Genomic DNA, 16,030 nt, shown 5'->3' with positions numbered 1-16,030 from the left:
TTACCAGGCGGTAGATGAAACCTTTTTGGGGAGGGGGGGGGGGGAAGGTGGCACCCCTTCACGTAATATGCTCCCTTTTCGACAGCCTCGAGCCGCCATGGACCAGGTAAATATAAAACTCGGAACTGGTGCACCCAGGTGACAGTTACTTCTGCAGTTTGCATTGCGACGACATTTCTTCTCGCAATCACATGATTGTCGCTCAGACTTACAGTGGGCAAGTGCACACTACCAGGTATATTAATTCTCTGTATGCTCTCATGATGTACGAAGCAAATCTCATGTTGTCTTGACTAATTTCTTGCCCATTGTAGAAGACATGGTTGTGCTGGTATTAGTTGTGATCACATGGCAGTACCAGTACCAGTTTTATTTTGGATAACTACGTTCGGTTTCAGCCAGCGAAGCCATTTTCCAGAGGTTTAGTGTCTATCGTCTTGGGGGCTACACAGACGGAGTGTTAGGACGGGCCAGCAACCATCCGGCGACAGTGTGGTAACTTTCCGCGATCGGTTGCGGGCGGTCGGGGGTTAAACGGCGCCAGATTGGTCCTGATGGCGGCGTCACGTGACACGGGCAGCAGCTGCCGGCGCTTGCGCAACGCGACGCCTCTCGCGTTGCATGTCGGGCAGAGCCACGCCACCCGCCGCGTGACGTCACGGCCGGGCGACGGGAGGTGTGTCGCACGCCGTCACGGCCGTGGTCCGCCGCCGCCGCCGCCGCCGCCGCCGCCGCTGGCGGAATAGGTCAAGGTGGCCGCGGTCTCGTGGTTCCACAGTGCATACGACCTCACCTCATTACCACGTAGACAGCGTGGTCCGTGTAGCTCACAAGGGAACCTCCCCATCGCACCCCCCCCCCCCCCCCCCTCAGATTTAGTTATAAGTTGGCACAGTGGATAGGCCTTGAAAACGGAACACAGATCAATCGAGAAAGCAGGAAGAAGTTGTGTGCAACCATGAAAAAAAATAAACAAAATATACAAACTGAGTAGTCCATGCGCATAATAGGCAACATCAAGAATAGCGTCAGTTCCGGAGCGCCGTGGTCCCGTGGTTAGCGTGGGCAGCTGCGGAACGGTAGGTCCTTGGTTCAACTTTAATTTTTTATTTTCAGACAATTTTCAAAGTTCAGGCACTCACACATAATCAACTTCGCTCTCCAAAATACCAGGACATGTTCAAATTTGCTTGGACATATGCAGCATTTGACGGTCTACACACGGAAAGCCGGCCGCGGTGGTCTCGCGGTTCTAGGCGCGCAGTCGGGAACCGTGCGACTGCTACGGTCGCAGGTTCGAATCCTGCCTCGGGCATGGATGTGTGTGATGTCCTTAGGTTAGTTAGGTTTAAGTAGTTCTAAGTTCTAGGGGACTGATAACCACAGCAGTTGAGTCCCATAGTGCTCAGAGCCATTTGAACCATTTTAAACACACGGAAAAATTTGAAAATGTTAAAAACACATGTTTTGACAGAGCACAGGGAAAACTGTGCGACTGTGAAACTGTTGCATTCATTTGTTGCAGTTTATGTGACAAACTCTTATGTTTTCATCACTTTTTTGGGAGTGATTATCACATCCACAAGAAAACCTAAATCGGGCAAGGTAGAAGAATCTTTTTACCCATTCGCCAAGTGTAGAAGTTAGATGGGTCGACAACATATTCCTGTCATGTGACGCACATGCCGTTACCAGTGTCGTATAGAATATATCAGACGTGTTTTCCTGTGGAGGAATCGGTTGACGTATGACCTTGCGATCAAATGTTTTCGGTTACCATTGGAGACGCACGTCCTTTCGTTTACTAATCGCACGGTTTTGCGGTGCGGTCGCAAAACACAGACACTAAACTTATTACAGTGAACAGAGACGTCAATGAACGAACGGACAGATCATAACTTTGCGAAAATAAAGTAAGTAAAATTTTCAGTCGAGGGAAGACCTGAACCAAGGACCTCTCGTTCCGCAGCTGCTCACGCTAACCACGGGACCACGGCGCTTCTGAACTGAAGCTATCCTTGATGTTGCCTACCTTGCGCATGGACTACTCAGTTTGTATACTTTTTTTTTTTTTTAGTTCCACACAACTTCTTCCTGTTTTCTCGATTGATCTGTGTTCAGTTTTTCAAGGCTTATCCACTGTGCCAACTTATAACTAAATCTGAGGGGGGTGCGATGGGGAGGTTCCCTTGTCAGTATGCACTCTTTGCTATAAAGAGGATCGATGTTAGAAATGAGCGTTATTTGACGTAACTGTTAAAACGGGTAGACGACCAGAAAGGGTGAGGGCACCACAGAGACAGATCTGAAGATGAGCTTGATCAAGGAGGCAAGACTTATGAGAAATCATGACACCTTCGTAGGACTTGTCGACCTAGAAAAAGCGTCCGACAGAATTGTGCCAGATGTTTGCAACTGTAAGCTACGTGGAGAAAAACGTCACTATTCTTACGTACTATGTACACTGTCCAGTGACATTATGAACATCTGTCAAAAGCCTGAGTAACCACCTTTTACACCGCGGGCGTGCTGGAAGAGTGTCACTGCGGTTCTGGAAGCAGCTACGCTACGTTTCTCGCTTGAGAATCCATACGGCTAACAACCCGATCGAGGTGGTCCCAAAATTTTCCATTCTATTTAAATCCAAGGAGCTTGGTGGCCAGAGGAGTACAGTAAACTAGTCCTGGTGCTCTTCGAACCACGCCGTTACACTGCGAGATGAGTGACACACGGCGGAGGAAAACGTAAACAGCATGTGGCAGTGGACGTGGTCCCCGAGAGTAGACGCATACTTGTGTTGATGCACTGTGCGTTCCAGAATGACGAGATCACAGAGGGAGTGCCACGCAGGCATCCCCCACAGCTCCCTGCTACGGCCTGCACCCTTCCGACGCTTCTTGCAGGGTGTTCGCTTTCAGACGTATCACGCCGCTGAAGCGTAAAATGTGATTCATCTGAAAATGCCACCTGTCGCCACTGAGTGCACGTCCAGTTGGGGTATTGGCGGGAAGATGCCAGCCTTCGTCGCCGGTGAACAGTCAGCAAGGGGGAAACCAGGCACCTGCTGCGGAGACCCATAGGCAGCAACGTACGCTGAACGCTGAACGCTCGGTTCATGTGAGCCGCCAGTTCAACAGTTCGCCCGTTCACATCTCCGCAGCCGTCGTTCAACCGTCTCATCTACGGCCCTTGGTGAACGACAGTTGCCTAGCCACCGGTCTTAGATAGCGCTATTTTGCCATACACGATGTACCGGGTGATTAAAAAGTCAGTATAAATTTGAAAACTGGATAAATCACGGAATAATGTAGATAGAGAGGTAAAAATTGACACACATGCTTGGAATGACGTGATGTTTAATTAGAAGAAAAAAAACACTCCATATTGCTAGAGGCGTGAAAGATCTCTTGCGCGCGTCGTTTGGTGGTGATCGTGTGCTCAGTCGCCACTTTCGTCATGCTTGGCCTCCCAGGTCCCCAGACCTCAGTCCGTGTGATTATTGGCTTTGGGGTTACCTGAAGTCGCAAGTGTATCGTGATCTACCGACATCTCTAGGAATGCTGAAAGACAACATCCGAAGCCAATGCCTCACCACAACTCCGGATATCCTTTACAGTGCTGTTCACAACATTATTCCTCGACTACAGCTATTGTTGAGGAATGATGGTGGACATATTGTTCATTTCCTGTAAAGAACATCATTTTTGCTTTGTCTTACTTTGTTACGCTAATTATTGTTATTCTGATCAGATGAAGCGCCATCTGTCGGACATTTTTTGAACTTTTGTATTTTTTTTTTGGTTCTAATTAAACCCCATGTGATTCCAAGCTTCTGTGTCAATTTGTATCTCTCTATCTACATTATTCCGTGATTTATTCTGTTTTCAAATTTATACTGACTTTTTGATCACGGTGACACTCGAACGTTTTACAAAAAATTTCAGTGTTTATTACAAAACTTTCTTTTTGATTTTACCATTTCAGTAATCGATGCAATTCTCATGTAAATAATATTCAAAATTAACCACATAAAACCGAGCGAGGTGGCGCAGCGGTCAGCACACTGGATTCTCATTCGGGACGACGACGGTTCAATCCCGCGTCCGGCTATCCTGATTAAGATTTTCCGTAATTTCCCTAAACCGATTGAGACAAATGCCGGGATGGTTCCTATGAAAGAGCACGGTGACTTCCTTCCATAAAGCGATGAGACCGATGACCTCGCAGTTTGGTCTCTTCCCCCCAAATCAACCCAACTCAACCCCCTAACCACATACAACACTTAGAAAACGTTTGCTACAGTAATGCGGACTATTTCGCTGGTTTCACCGTACTAGACGACCTACATGTAGCCTGTTAAATATAATCATCACCTTTTGGAAATTTATCTGTTTGGGACTGGGATGTCGTAACTTCTTCTTCACAATCAACAGTGTATCCCATCCCTTTTCGATTCCATCTTTTGGATACGTCGACCGCTTCTGCTAGCGCCAATGGCTTTCACACTACACAAGTACAGTTAATAAAAACATGGACTACCTCACTCTTCGAACAGAACCACTCCCACTATTGCTCCGACGTTTTTTGTTATCCGTACAGCTAGCTGTGAAAAAACGGTTTTTCCCAGTGTACTTAAAATGTGGGGATATTTGCGGGCGTTTAACTGATAACGCTGACATTTTTCATTGTTTTGGCTGCGTACGTTGCACCCTGCTTCCAAGTATTTCAGTTGTGCCGCAGGGGAGTGTCGTAGGACCGTTGCTATTCACAATACCCGTAAATGACCTTGTGGATAACTTCGGAAGCTCACTGAGGCTTTTTGCGGATGATGCTGTAGTATATCGAGAGGTTGTAACAATGGAAAATTGTACTGAAATGCAGTAGGATCTGCAACGAATTGACGCCTGGTGCAGGAAATGGCAATTGAATCTCAATGTAGACAAGTGTAATGTGCTGCAAATACATACATAGAAAGAAAGATCCTTTATCATTTGGCTAAATATAGCAGGTCAGCAACTGGAAGCAGTTAATTCCATAAATTATCTGGGATTACGCATTAGGAGTGATTTAAAATGGAATGACCATATAAAATTAATCGTCAGTAAAGCAGATGCAAGAGTGAAATTCATTGGGAGAACCCTAAGGAAATGCAGTCCGCAAACAAAGGAAGTAGGTTACAGTACACTTGTTCACCCACTGCTTGAATATTGCTCACCGGTGTGGGATCCGTACCAGATGGGTTTGATAGAAGAGATAGAGAAGCCCCAACGTAGAGCATCGCGCTTCGTTACAGGATCATTTAGTAATCGCGAAAGCGTTACGGAGATAATACATAAACTCCAGTGGAAGACTGCAAGAGAGGCGCTCAGTAGCTCGGTACGGGCTTTTGTTGAAGTTTTGAGAACATACCTTCACCGAGGAGTCAAGCAGTATATTGCTCCCTCCTACGTGTATCTCGCGAAGAGACCATGAGGGTAAAATCAGAGCGATTAGAGCCCACACAGAGGCATACCGACAATCTTACTTTGCACGAACGATACGAGACTGGAATAGAAGGGAGAATCGATAGAGGTACTCAAGGTACCCTCCGCCACACACCGTCAGGTGTCTTGCGGAGTATGGATGTAGATGTATAGAGAAGAATGTAGCTGCGGTAAAGGTAAAAACCGAAGTGAACTTTGCTATTGGGATATATGGTCTTCCCTTCTCTGGGCACATTGGTACGCTGTACGCAAGCGAAAGAAGTCAGGTACATGCGGCTGATCGCTTGGTCGTCCTTATAGCAGCCTAGAGATTTCTCTTTCAGTAGCTTGCAGAAAATGTGTGTGGAATTAAAAGTGATTCAGAAGATATGGGTCAGGAACGTATAGTTAATTTTGCCACATCTGACTAATAACAAAAACTGTACAGTTTTATCCTGATTAACTGATTAAAGAAGCATACGGCAGAAATACTGTTCCGGAAGCTATTTATACACAAAAGAGTAGCCAAGATTAGTGTGTGTGTCCGGATAGTAATCCATTGGTTCAGCATTCGATCGCCCCGGTAGCTTGGAAGATATTTTCTAGCTCTTAACGTGACTTTCACTTGTGATATTGTGCTATCTGGGTAAAACTGGCGGAGTCACAGTATAGCTTGACTTTCCCATAAATCCGTAGATGGAAGCAACGATAGTTAAGACTTAGTTATCTGCAAGTCAGTATACTCGTAAATGGAGAGACAGACAGGAATGTTTGGCTTATTGGTGTATGTTTTGTCAGATGTTACGCACGCTGCCGGCGTCAACATACATAATAACGAAGTGGTCAGGTGACTCCGAAACTGCAAGTAAAAGCCGGTTAAGGCGTCGTCACTCTCTAAATCCACGTAAAGACTAAAAGCTATGCAACTTACATCTCAAGACAGTTAGAAGCTGCGTAGAGCGATCGGCTGGAATAACCAGGCTATCCTAAAGAACGCCGCAAAATCGACCGCGATATATAATCTCAAATGTCAGTACTACGGTTGGCGAGTCAGATGGTGAGTAGATACGTCGGGCTCTGTTTGACACTTGTCATCGTAATAATGACTTGTAACAAAACTTAGAGAAGATTGATTGAAGTTTTAAGTTTGAAATTGCAGATAAAAATGCCAGAGCCTCGAATTCACCTGAACATATAATTAATCATAATATTTGATGCGTGTGCTTTCCTCTTAACAAATGAGACAGCGCTAGAGATCATCTGTGGCTATTCTGACATCCACTAGATCTTCACCTGGTTTTATAGATATTTAAGATATTTTATAACAAAATATTTTTTATTTGTGATTATTTCTGTTTCAATCAGTTACACAACTGTTTATAATAATTGTATTTACAGTTCACGAGGTACATACAATTTCAGCTACTAGTTTGCAAAATCAAAAACTGTCGTACTTAAAGAAAAAAACAGATCTCTTATTTTACTGTTATTACTGTTTATTTACCTGTAGTTGGTAATAATCACAGGAAGAGTACACCACCATGGCAAGGTAATGAAATGTTACACATTTGGGAGTGAATGACTTAGGTTAAGATTTGTCTGCCAATACGGACTTCGCAGAACATTCATTTTAAAGCTCTCCGTCATATTTTGGAAATTTATTTTACGTTTGGTACACAATTTGAGAGAAATCGCTGTGAACTTCAGCAGGATAGACAATGAAAAAAGAGTATAAATCCTGTTCTTAGCTGTGGCGTGACGTTCCTAGCGCTGTGGCTTTTCTACCGCCTCCGTGCCTTTTAGTAGTAAGAAACAGTTTCCCAGCGAGGCAGTGTCACGATGTTTGAGAACCCTCGAAGCTCTCACCATAAGTTATAATGACCGTGTAGCTACTTGTTGCATCTCATTGTTGTAGGTAATATTGAAGTATGTTGGACTGAAGGTATTTTCCAGTGTTTTCCCTCCGGTTCTTTTAGAACTTTTGACTTCTCTTTTTAATTTCTTTTGCCACTTCGCCCATGTTTGGTTCCTATTTTGACACTCGCTAGCCGCTGCAGTAAGAGGTGTACGATCCCCCCTTTTTTTTTTTTTTCGGAATGAAAGTCTTGCATGCAACAGCTTTCACCATCAGTGTTTTACAATTTAGAATATTTCATTTGCAAAGGGACCCACAACATAAATAAATCGTAACTTGGATTATAATATTATTTTAGTTTACCTAATTCATTGCTGCAGAGTTTCCGCTTTGTAGCTATTTTCATATTTGAGGTACATTAAAAACTTGACGGTGTACTTGACCGTACATTCTTAAAGTGCATTTGGGTGGCTGCACTTGTCGTCGAATTTACTGAAGTCAGTGTGACAGATTTTTGTCTTTGAATACTATCTAGAATTATTCCATTAGGCGTTAGGTAAACCGCTAACTGTACGCCGTACATCTCTTTCTTTCAGACATAGTAGCTCAACAAATTCTTCAGTTAAGTTGCAAAGCTGAAAAATACGTTTCGTGAACCTAAGTTTTCTATCGTTTTGTGTCCGGGGGTAGGGGGGAGGGGTCTAGGACACTAGAACATTTAAAAATTCCTTCCGACCGTACTTCAGAACTTCCGTAGCGTTGCTGGAGTTTATTTGTTTAAAGAAATAAGTTAAAATGAACAGTCGAGATCGCAATAGTATTTCTTTATTGACCGGTTTCGGATTTTATACAAGCCATCTCCGGAATTTTTTGGCTCCTATGGCTGCTGCTTGGCGGCACTTCAAATTTCTTGTTGGTACCTCGAGAAATCCGAGGAGCCGCCAGCACGAGCCAGAGGGGGCCAAAAAATTCTGAAGATGGCTTGTGTAAAAGCTGAAACTGGTGAATAAAGAAATACTACTGCGTTCTCGACTGTTCATTTTAACTTAAATATACCATCAGGTCGCTGCTCTCTGTAGACTATGTTGTCAAAATTTGTGTTTATATAAAACCTGCCAGTTTCCGCCTTTTTGACTAAAACACCACCGTCTTGCTAGGTACTTGCCTCAGCACCCTGACGTAACGCACCTCTTTTCACACTGCACTTGGATGCTCACTCAAAGGAAGCCGTCGCCTAGAAAGCCCGTAAATGGTTCGACCTAAAGTCCGCGCCCGCGCGCGGATTCTCTCTGCCTTGCGTACGCAAAGTACTAGCTCGGTTGATGCCGAAGAGTCACCCACTGTCAGCTTTTGTAGTACACTACCGAAACGATACGTCCGGCTCAGAGAGCACAATACTTTTCAGATAAAGAGGTGTGCCGGTAGACTCCTTGATTTCGCCAACTCCAAACAGCACCACAAGTATATTTAACATGGGCCTTCCAGGGAATCCGGATCAGGGGCAGAAAGTAGCACATTTTCTGCTCGTGGTAATACATCTTCCGTAATACGATGAATCGTGGCAGTACTTTCAGAAGTATCTCTGTCGGAACATAATCGCCATCAAGGGAAATAACAAACCTTTAAACCAGCCGTGTTTAGGAGAATTAGGAAAAGACCAGGCCACCAACTTCAGGCTGATGAAATCCTTCTTCCGCCAAAATCCAACACTGTAGTTGGCAATAACCACTTGAAGAGTACACCGCCGTGGCAAGGTAATGAAATGTCACACATTTGGGAGTGAATGGCTAAGGCTAAGATTCGTCTGCCGATACGGACTAGCGAGAACAGGCATTTTAAAACTCTCCGTCGTATTGACTTTAGGTTTGGTTCGCAGTTTGAGACAAAACTCTGTGAACTTGAGCAGGATTAATACTCTGACCAGCCGGCCGCTGTGACCGAGCGGTTTTAGGCGCTCAGTCCGGAACCCCGCTGCTGCTACGGTCGCAGGTTCGAATACTGCCTCGGGCATGGGTGTGTGTGATGTCCTTAGGTTAGTTAGGTTTAAGTAGTTCTAAGTTCTAGGGGACTGATGATCTCAGATGCTAAGTACCATAGTGCTCAGAGCCATTTGAACCTTTTTTTTTTTTTTACACTGTCCACTCACATTGTGTCCATGTCTCAATTTCCTGAATAGGGGCCACAATGATAGATGCATACTTCTGTTGATCGGTTATCCGGTCCAGAATCGCGAGACCTTCCAGGGAATGACAGCAAAACATTCCCCAGACCATAAAGCTCCCTCCTCTGACTTGGACCGTTCCGACGATTGTTAGAGAGCCAATGGGTGTATGTCCTACGGAGCGTAAAACGTTGATTCATCTGAAAAAGCCACCTGTCGCCATTCAATGGGCGTGCAGTTCCGGTTTTTGAGTCGTAATTGCAGTTGGTGGCGTGTAAATTTCAGCCTTCGTCGCCGAGGAACAGTGGTCAGCACAGGCGCAAGAACCAGGCGTCTGAACGGTCGTTGAGAAGACGCTGCTGGCAGTTCCTTTGTTCATCTGGGCGGTCAGCTGCTAAACTGTTGCAACTGAGTTGCCTCGGCACCGGTTTGGGACAGCGCCATTTTGCCGTGCACTGTCTACTAATAACCACAGCGACACGTGAACAGTTTACAAACTTAGCCATTTAGGAAATGCTTCAAACTTTGCCCCGAAAGTAAATGATCATGCCTTCTGGGCGTCAAACAAAGGGCTCCATTTCCACATTACGACAACGACTGCACTGTTTTCCGCGTCCCCTCCGACATTGTTATACAGGGTGGTCCATTGTTCGTGACCGGGCAAGTATCTCACGAAATAAGCGTCACACGAAAAAACTGCAAAGAACGAAACTTACCCAGCGTGAAGGGGTAAACCAGATGGCGCTATGGTTGGCCCGCTAGATGGCGCTGCCATATGTCAAACGGTTATCAACTGCGTTTTTTTTTTAAATAGCAGTCCCCATTTTTATTGCATATTCGTGTAGTACGTGAAGAAATATGAATGTTTTAGTTGAACCACTTTTTTCTCTTTGTGATAGATGGCGCTGTAATAGGCACAAACATATGACTCACAATTTTAGACGAACAGTTGGTAACAGGTAGGTTTTCTTAAATTAAAATACAGAACTTAGGTACGTTTGAACATATTATTACGGTTGTTCCAATGTGATACATGTACCTTTGTGAACATATCATTTCTGAGAACCCATGCTGTTACAGCGTGATTACCTGTAAATACCACATTAATGCAATAAATGCTCAAAATGATGTCCGTCAACCTCAATGCATTTGGCAATACGTGTAACGACATTCCTCTCAACAGCGACTAGTTCGCCTTCCGTAATGTTCGCACATGCATTGACAATGCGCTGACGCATGCTGTCACGCGTTGTCGGTGGATCACGATAGCAAATATCCTTCAACTTTCCCCACAGAAAGAAATCCGGGGACGTCAGATCCGGTGAACGTGCGGGCCATCGTAGAACGTGCGGGCCATCGTATGGTGCTTCGACGACCAATCCACCTGTCATGAAGTATGCTGTTCAATACTGCTTCAATAGCACGCGAGCTATGTGCCGGACATCCATCACGTTGGAAGTACATCGCCATTCTGTGATACAGTGAAACATTTTGTAGTAACATCGGTAAAACATTACGTAGGAAATCAGCATACACTGCACCATTTAGACTGCCATCTATAAAATGGGGACCAATTATCCTTCCTCCCATAATGCCGCACCATACATTAACCCGCCAAGGTCGCTGATGTTCCACTTGTAGCCATCGTGGATTTTCCGTTGCCGAATAGTGCATATTATGCCGGTTTACGTTACCGCTGATGGTGAATGACGCTTCGTCGCTAAATAGAACGCGTGCAAAAAAATCTGTCGTCGTCCCGTTATTTCTCTTGTGCCCAGTGGCAGAAATGTACACTACGTTCAAATTCGTCGCCATGCAATTCCTGGTGCGTAGAGATATGGTACGGGTGCGATCGATGTTGATGTAGCATTCTCAACACCGACGTTTTTGAGATTCCCGATTCTCGCACAATTTGTCTGCTACTGATGTGCGGATTAGTCGCGACAGCAGCTAAAACATCTACTTGGGCATCATCATTTGTTGCAGCTCGTGGTTGACGTCTCACACGTGGCTGAACACTTCCTGTTTCCTTAAATAACGTAACTATCGAGTGAACGGTCCGGACACTTGGAAGATCTCGTCCAGGGTACCGAGCAGCATACATAGCACACGCCCGTTGGGCATTTTGATCACAATAGCCATACATCAACACGATATCGACCTTTTCCGCAATTGGTAAACGGTCCATTTTAACACGGGTAATGTATCACGAAGCAAATAGCGTCCGCACTGGCGGAATGTTACGTGATACCACGTACTTACACGTTTGCGTCTATTACAGCGCCATCTATCACAAAGCGAAAAAAGTGGTCCAACTAAAACATTCATATTTCTTTGCGTACTACACGAATATGTAATAAAAAAGGGGTTCCTATTTTTAAAAAACGCACTTGACATCCGTTTGGCCTATGGCAGTGCCATCTAGCGGGCCAACCATAGCGCCATCTGGTTTCCCCCTTCAAGCTAGACGAGTTTTGTTCTTTGTAGTTTTTTCGTTTGATGCTTATTTCGTGAGATATTTGGTCCGCTCACTATCAATGGAGCACCCTGTATACCCTCCACTGCTAGTGCTGCCACATGCCGACTGTGAGTGGTTACTGCACGTTGATGTCCAACGTAGGCGGCGTTCACACTAAGGTGAATGGACAGTGTAGAACCTTAGCTCTGCCTTGAGCGCTGTCTAACTTTGATGAATGTGTTCCGAAGCTTAACGAAAAAAAAAAAAAGTCAATTTTGGTAAGACCATTCTTTCAGCGCCGAGGCTAAAACACGGCAATCTGGAACTGGTTGCGTGATTGACTGTTCGCGGAAGCAGATCCGGCTGGGTGGGCCCGTTGGTAGAAGGCGCAGTTCTGTTTCGCAACTGCGTCGCCGGCGCCGAAAAGTCAAATCGCGGGTGGCTTCTGGGGGCGGGGCGGAGTCGAGCTTGCGTAACGCCCAGTACGGACGTCATCAGCCAACACTCGCGGCGGACAAATAAATTGGCAGCAATCAACGGCAGCATTTCGCGACGTCCTCGGACAAGTTGTTAAGAGTCGCGTGTGTCGTCTGCGTGAGAGCCTTGAACTGTCGTTGCCATTGAATTTCGCGAGTCCCCTTTGTGCTGTCGGCTTGTGTGAGCGGTTGGAGCTTCGCGTCACAGACTCCTCATCCCCCCCCCCTCACCCCTCCCCCAGCCACTCTCAGCTCGTTATTTCTCTCTTCCTTTGTCCGCTCTCCAAACGAAACAAAGGAGAAAAACGGAGAAAAAGAACGGTATCATTTAGCGGACCTTACATGGCCTCGCGAAAAGTTGTCCGGCGTGCAAGCGCCTTCGGGTAACGTTACGTAAGCTGCAGGTAAGCTAGTTACCGCCAGTGGAGGGAAAAACCATTAACCGGGTGGCCCGCAGCCTGCAATTCCCTCCAAACACGGGCACAGTGTTTACAAGCGAATGGCGACACGTTGAGCAAGAAGGCTCTGGTTTTTTTGGCAATGTCCAGTGTGAGAGGAACAGAAAAAAAGCTTACACTCACTGTTAGGCTGTTAATCTGCTTTTACGAGTATAACCAAACTGAAATAAGTACTCCTGATCTACCGGGACAGAAAATTTGCCACGAAGTATTCGAGGGAACGCTGTGGCATTACTGAAGCTTTAAAACATCTTGAAGGGACTGTTCCAAAAAACCATAAGTGTAGGCTCATCATTGCTGGCGCTAAGGCTAAGTAGGTCTTCAGTATGCCCACAAAAGCACTTTCTGAAATGATGTAGTCGTTAACCAGTGCTGCAAAAGAACACAATTACGAGACCCTCCCCTACAGTACCCTTTGGAGGCGACATACGAGTTTCAGAACTAGAGCATCAGTTTGATTTTGTAGCGACACATTCACACAGAGCATAATGTGTTATTGAGGAATATCACGTGATCTTAACAAGGGTTGCAAAATGAAAATGTATTTAAGAACAACTTTGGGACTCGTAGTACTTTTGTCACTGGTATGGTTTATCTGAAATGGCTCTAGGTATTTTATCAGTCCACACACAAACAAAATGTTCGGCATATTAAAAACTGAAATACACAGGATTATGTTCCACAGTATTTGTTTTACATTTCTTTGTGAACCTGCTTTTGGGCGTCTTGGCCTAGAGAGTCTAAAAACAGGTTCACAACGAAATATAAATTAAACTTTATGGAACGTAAATACTGTGAAACAATTTCGACTGATTCGGTCAGTTTGTACTAATATTTGCTGGCCGAAAAGCGTCGCGCTGATATATATTAGTTAAATTGACAGACGCAATGGAAATTATTTCGTAGATTTAGAACAGAGTTGCAGACCTTAACCAAATAATTATAATATATATAAATTTAAGGTTATTGCTGTGTGTTCCAGTTTTCAATACGCCGACGAAATATTCTGTTAAATGTTAGACGACTTTCATCAAGGAGGAGGCTAATCTAAAGGTATGTCCTCGTTAGAAATGGGCTAGGTGGAGGCGTTGTGTAGACTATCCTGAACGGCTTCCGGACGTCAATCGATAGACACTTTATATACAGTTCAATTAATCAACTTTGTATTGTAACCCCTCATGAAGACGCACGAAGGGACATGACAGAAAGAGTTGCGCTATTAAACCAAGATAAATCAGATGAGCAAATAGGTTGATGGAGTCATGGTGGTGGTGGTATGATGTGGGGATGTGATTATGATAATAAGCAGTATCATAATCTCTAAAATACAGCCTAAGGCTACAAAAAACGAAAGATGGCGTCTTGAAATTCAGAATTAAATACTTCTGTTAGTTTGTTTTTCAATTACTTGGCATCATCAACGCAGTCTGGACAGTTACTACTTCTGGTGGCCAAGAGTAATTTTGACTACGTCGTCATGGAGACAGGTCGGTGTTCCTGTCTTGTGTGAGCCTAAATAAATATAAACACTGTACAATGTACAAGAGAGAACAACATGAAACGATCTAGACAAACAGCTAAAAAGATCCATGTCGTGTGTAATTATGCAGACTGATTTCGCAGTTATATGTGCTGATCAGTGAATTAGTAGAAGTGATGATGAAAATGTAACATTTCTATTATGTTTATCGCATAGATTAGAATAGGTATTATCCGTTTTTTGGAACTGAATGTTTGTTTTGCACCAAACATGTTTCGCTTATTGATATTAGGCACCATCATTGTTTTTTTTCCTCACTTTTTAGCGTGTCTAGTGTTCGTTGTGGAGGCACAAGGTGAACGCACTAATTTTCCAGTTGAAGTAACATTTCTGATTACAGTTGCATGTTACCAGAGAGTGTAACGTCTTTTAGGTAGTATCTCTCAGCGAAGATGACATTGGTTGTACTGTAGTCGGTTTAACTGGAAAAGTTTGCTGAAGGATTCCACCTAACGCGAAAATTAGTCTATATGCGGAAATGTAATACGCCGTTTTGTACGGCGATATCAAGACCGTCAAGCGGAGAAAGAGAAAGTGGGTGCTGAGTCGCATTACCTACTGCCGCTGCTTTTTCCTCGGTTAATGTTCGACTGGGATGAAGTTTCTCTCTCGTTGTTTGGCCTCGCTCTCCAGTAGCCTCACCCAAGTCGTACCAAACTGCATCATTAGAACGGTCCGCGATTGCGCACTCCCTGCGATCAGATAGGCATACAATCGCTGACGATGAAAGTTTCTGTCTTTCTGTTACGACCCCTTTTTTCCTTGATCAGAGTGGCATATCAAGTTCAAATTTGAATCGCATACCAAAGTCTGTGGTCCCTTGGCGGAGTAAAAATACTCAGCTTCTAAGGCAGTGAACTCAAAAGATACGGCCATTTACGTCACATAAAGGGTGAAAATTATTGAACTATATGCAATGATAATTAAATGGACACCCTAGCTGCAAACAGGCGTTGATGTACTTCATTGAGGACATGGTGAAAATGCGTGCCCCGACCGGGACTCGAACCCGGGATCTCCTGCTTACATGGCAGACGCTCTATCCATCTGAGCCACCGCGGGCACAGAGGATAGTGCGTCTGCAGGGACTTATCCCTTGCACGCTCCCCGTGAGATCCACATTCCCTACATGTCCACACCACTACATTCGTAGTGCGCCTAATAGATGTTTGCCCATCATACTCATTACTCGTGGCAGATTAATCTACCAAGTCCCGTACGAGTTCAGGCATAGCGTGTGCGTTCGCACAAGAAGGTCAAAGGCCGGGAAGCCATATTTTAACTATATATGACGGTTGTATCTGTTCCCGAAAGAACAGTTACCGTGGATGACCATGCAGCTTTGCTAGAAATGAAATGATAATTAAATGGACACCCTAGCTGCAAACATGTCCCCAATGAAGTACATCAACGCCTGTTTGCAGCTAGGGTGTCCATTTAATTATTATTTCATTTCTAGCAAAGCTGCATGGTCATCCACGGTAACTGTTCTTTCGGGAACAGATACTACCGTCATATATAATGAACTATATGAAAAAAAACTAAATTAGTTAAAAACTGCGGTATGCACACACTTTATGCAACATGTAAAAGTCACCACAGATATTCGGATTTAGGTTA

At 44.6% G+C, this 16,030-nt stretch overlaps 1 non-coding gene across 1 annotated transcript; it reads right to left on the bottom strand.

Moving 5' to 3' along the window:
- Positions 1-15,398: 15,398 nt before the first annotated feature.
- On the bottom strand, positions 15,399-15,473 carry Trnat-ugu (transfer RNA threonine (anticodon UGU)). Its single transcript has one exon. It is a non-coding gene; the product is annotated as a tRNA-Thr (tRNA).
- Between the last annotated feature and the right edge of the window lie 557 nt (positions 15,474-16,030).

Source organism: Schistocerca serialis, chromosome 2 (genome assembly GCF_023864345.2).
Source record: "Schistocerca serialis cubense isolate TAMUIC-IGC-003099 chromosome 2, iqSchSeri2.2, whole genome shotgun sequence".
NCBI lineage: Eukaryota > Metazoa > Arthropoda > Insecta > Orthoptera > Acrididae > Schistocerca > Schistocerca serialis.
The sequence above is the reverse complement of the archived record's forward strand: the minus strand, read 5'-3'. Positions and strand labels throughout refer to the sequence as shown.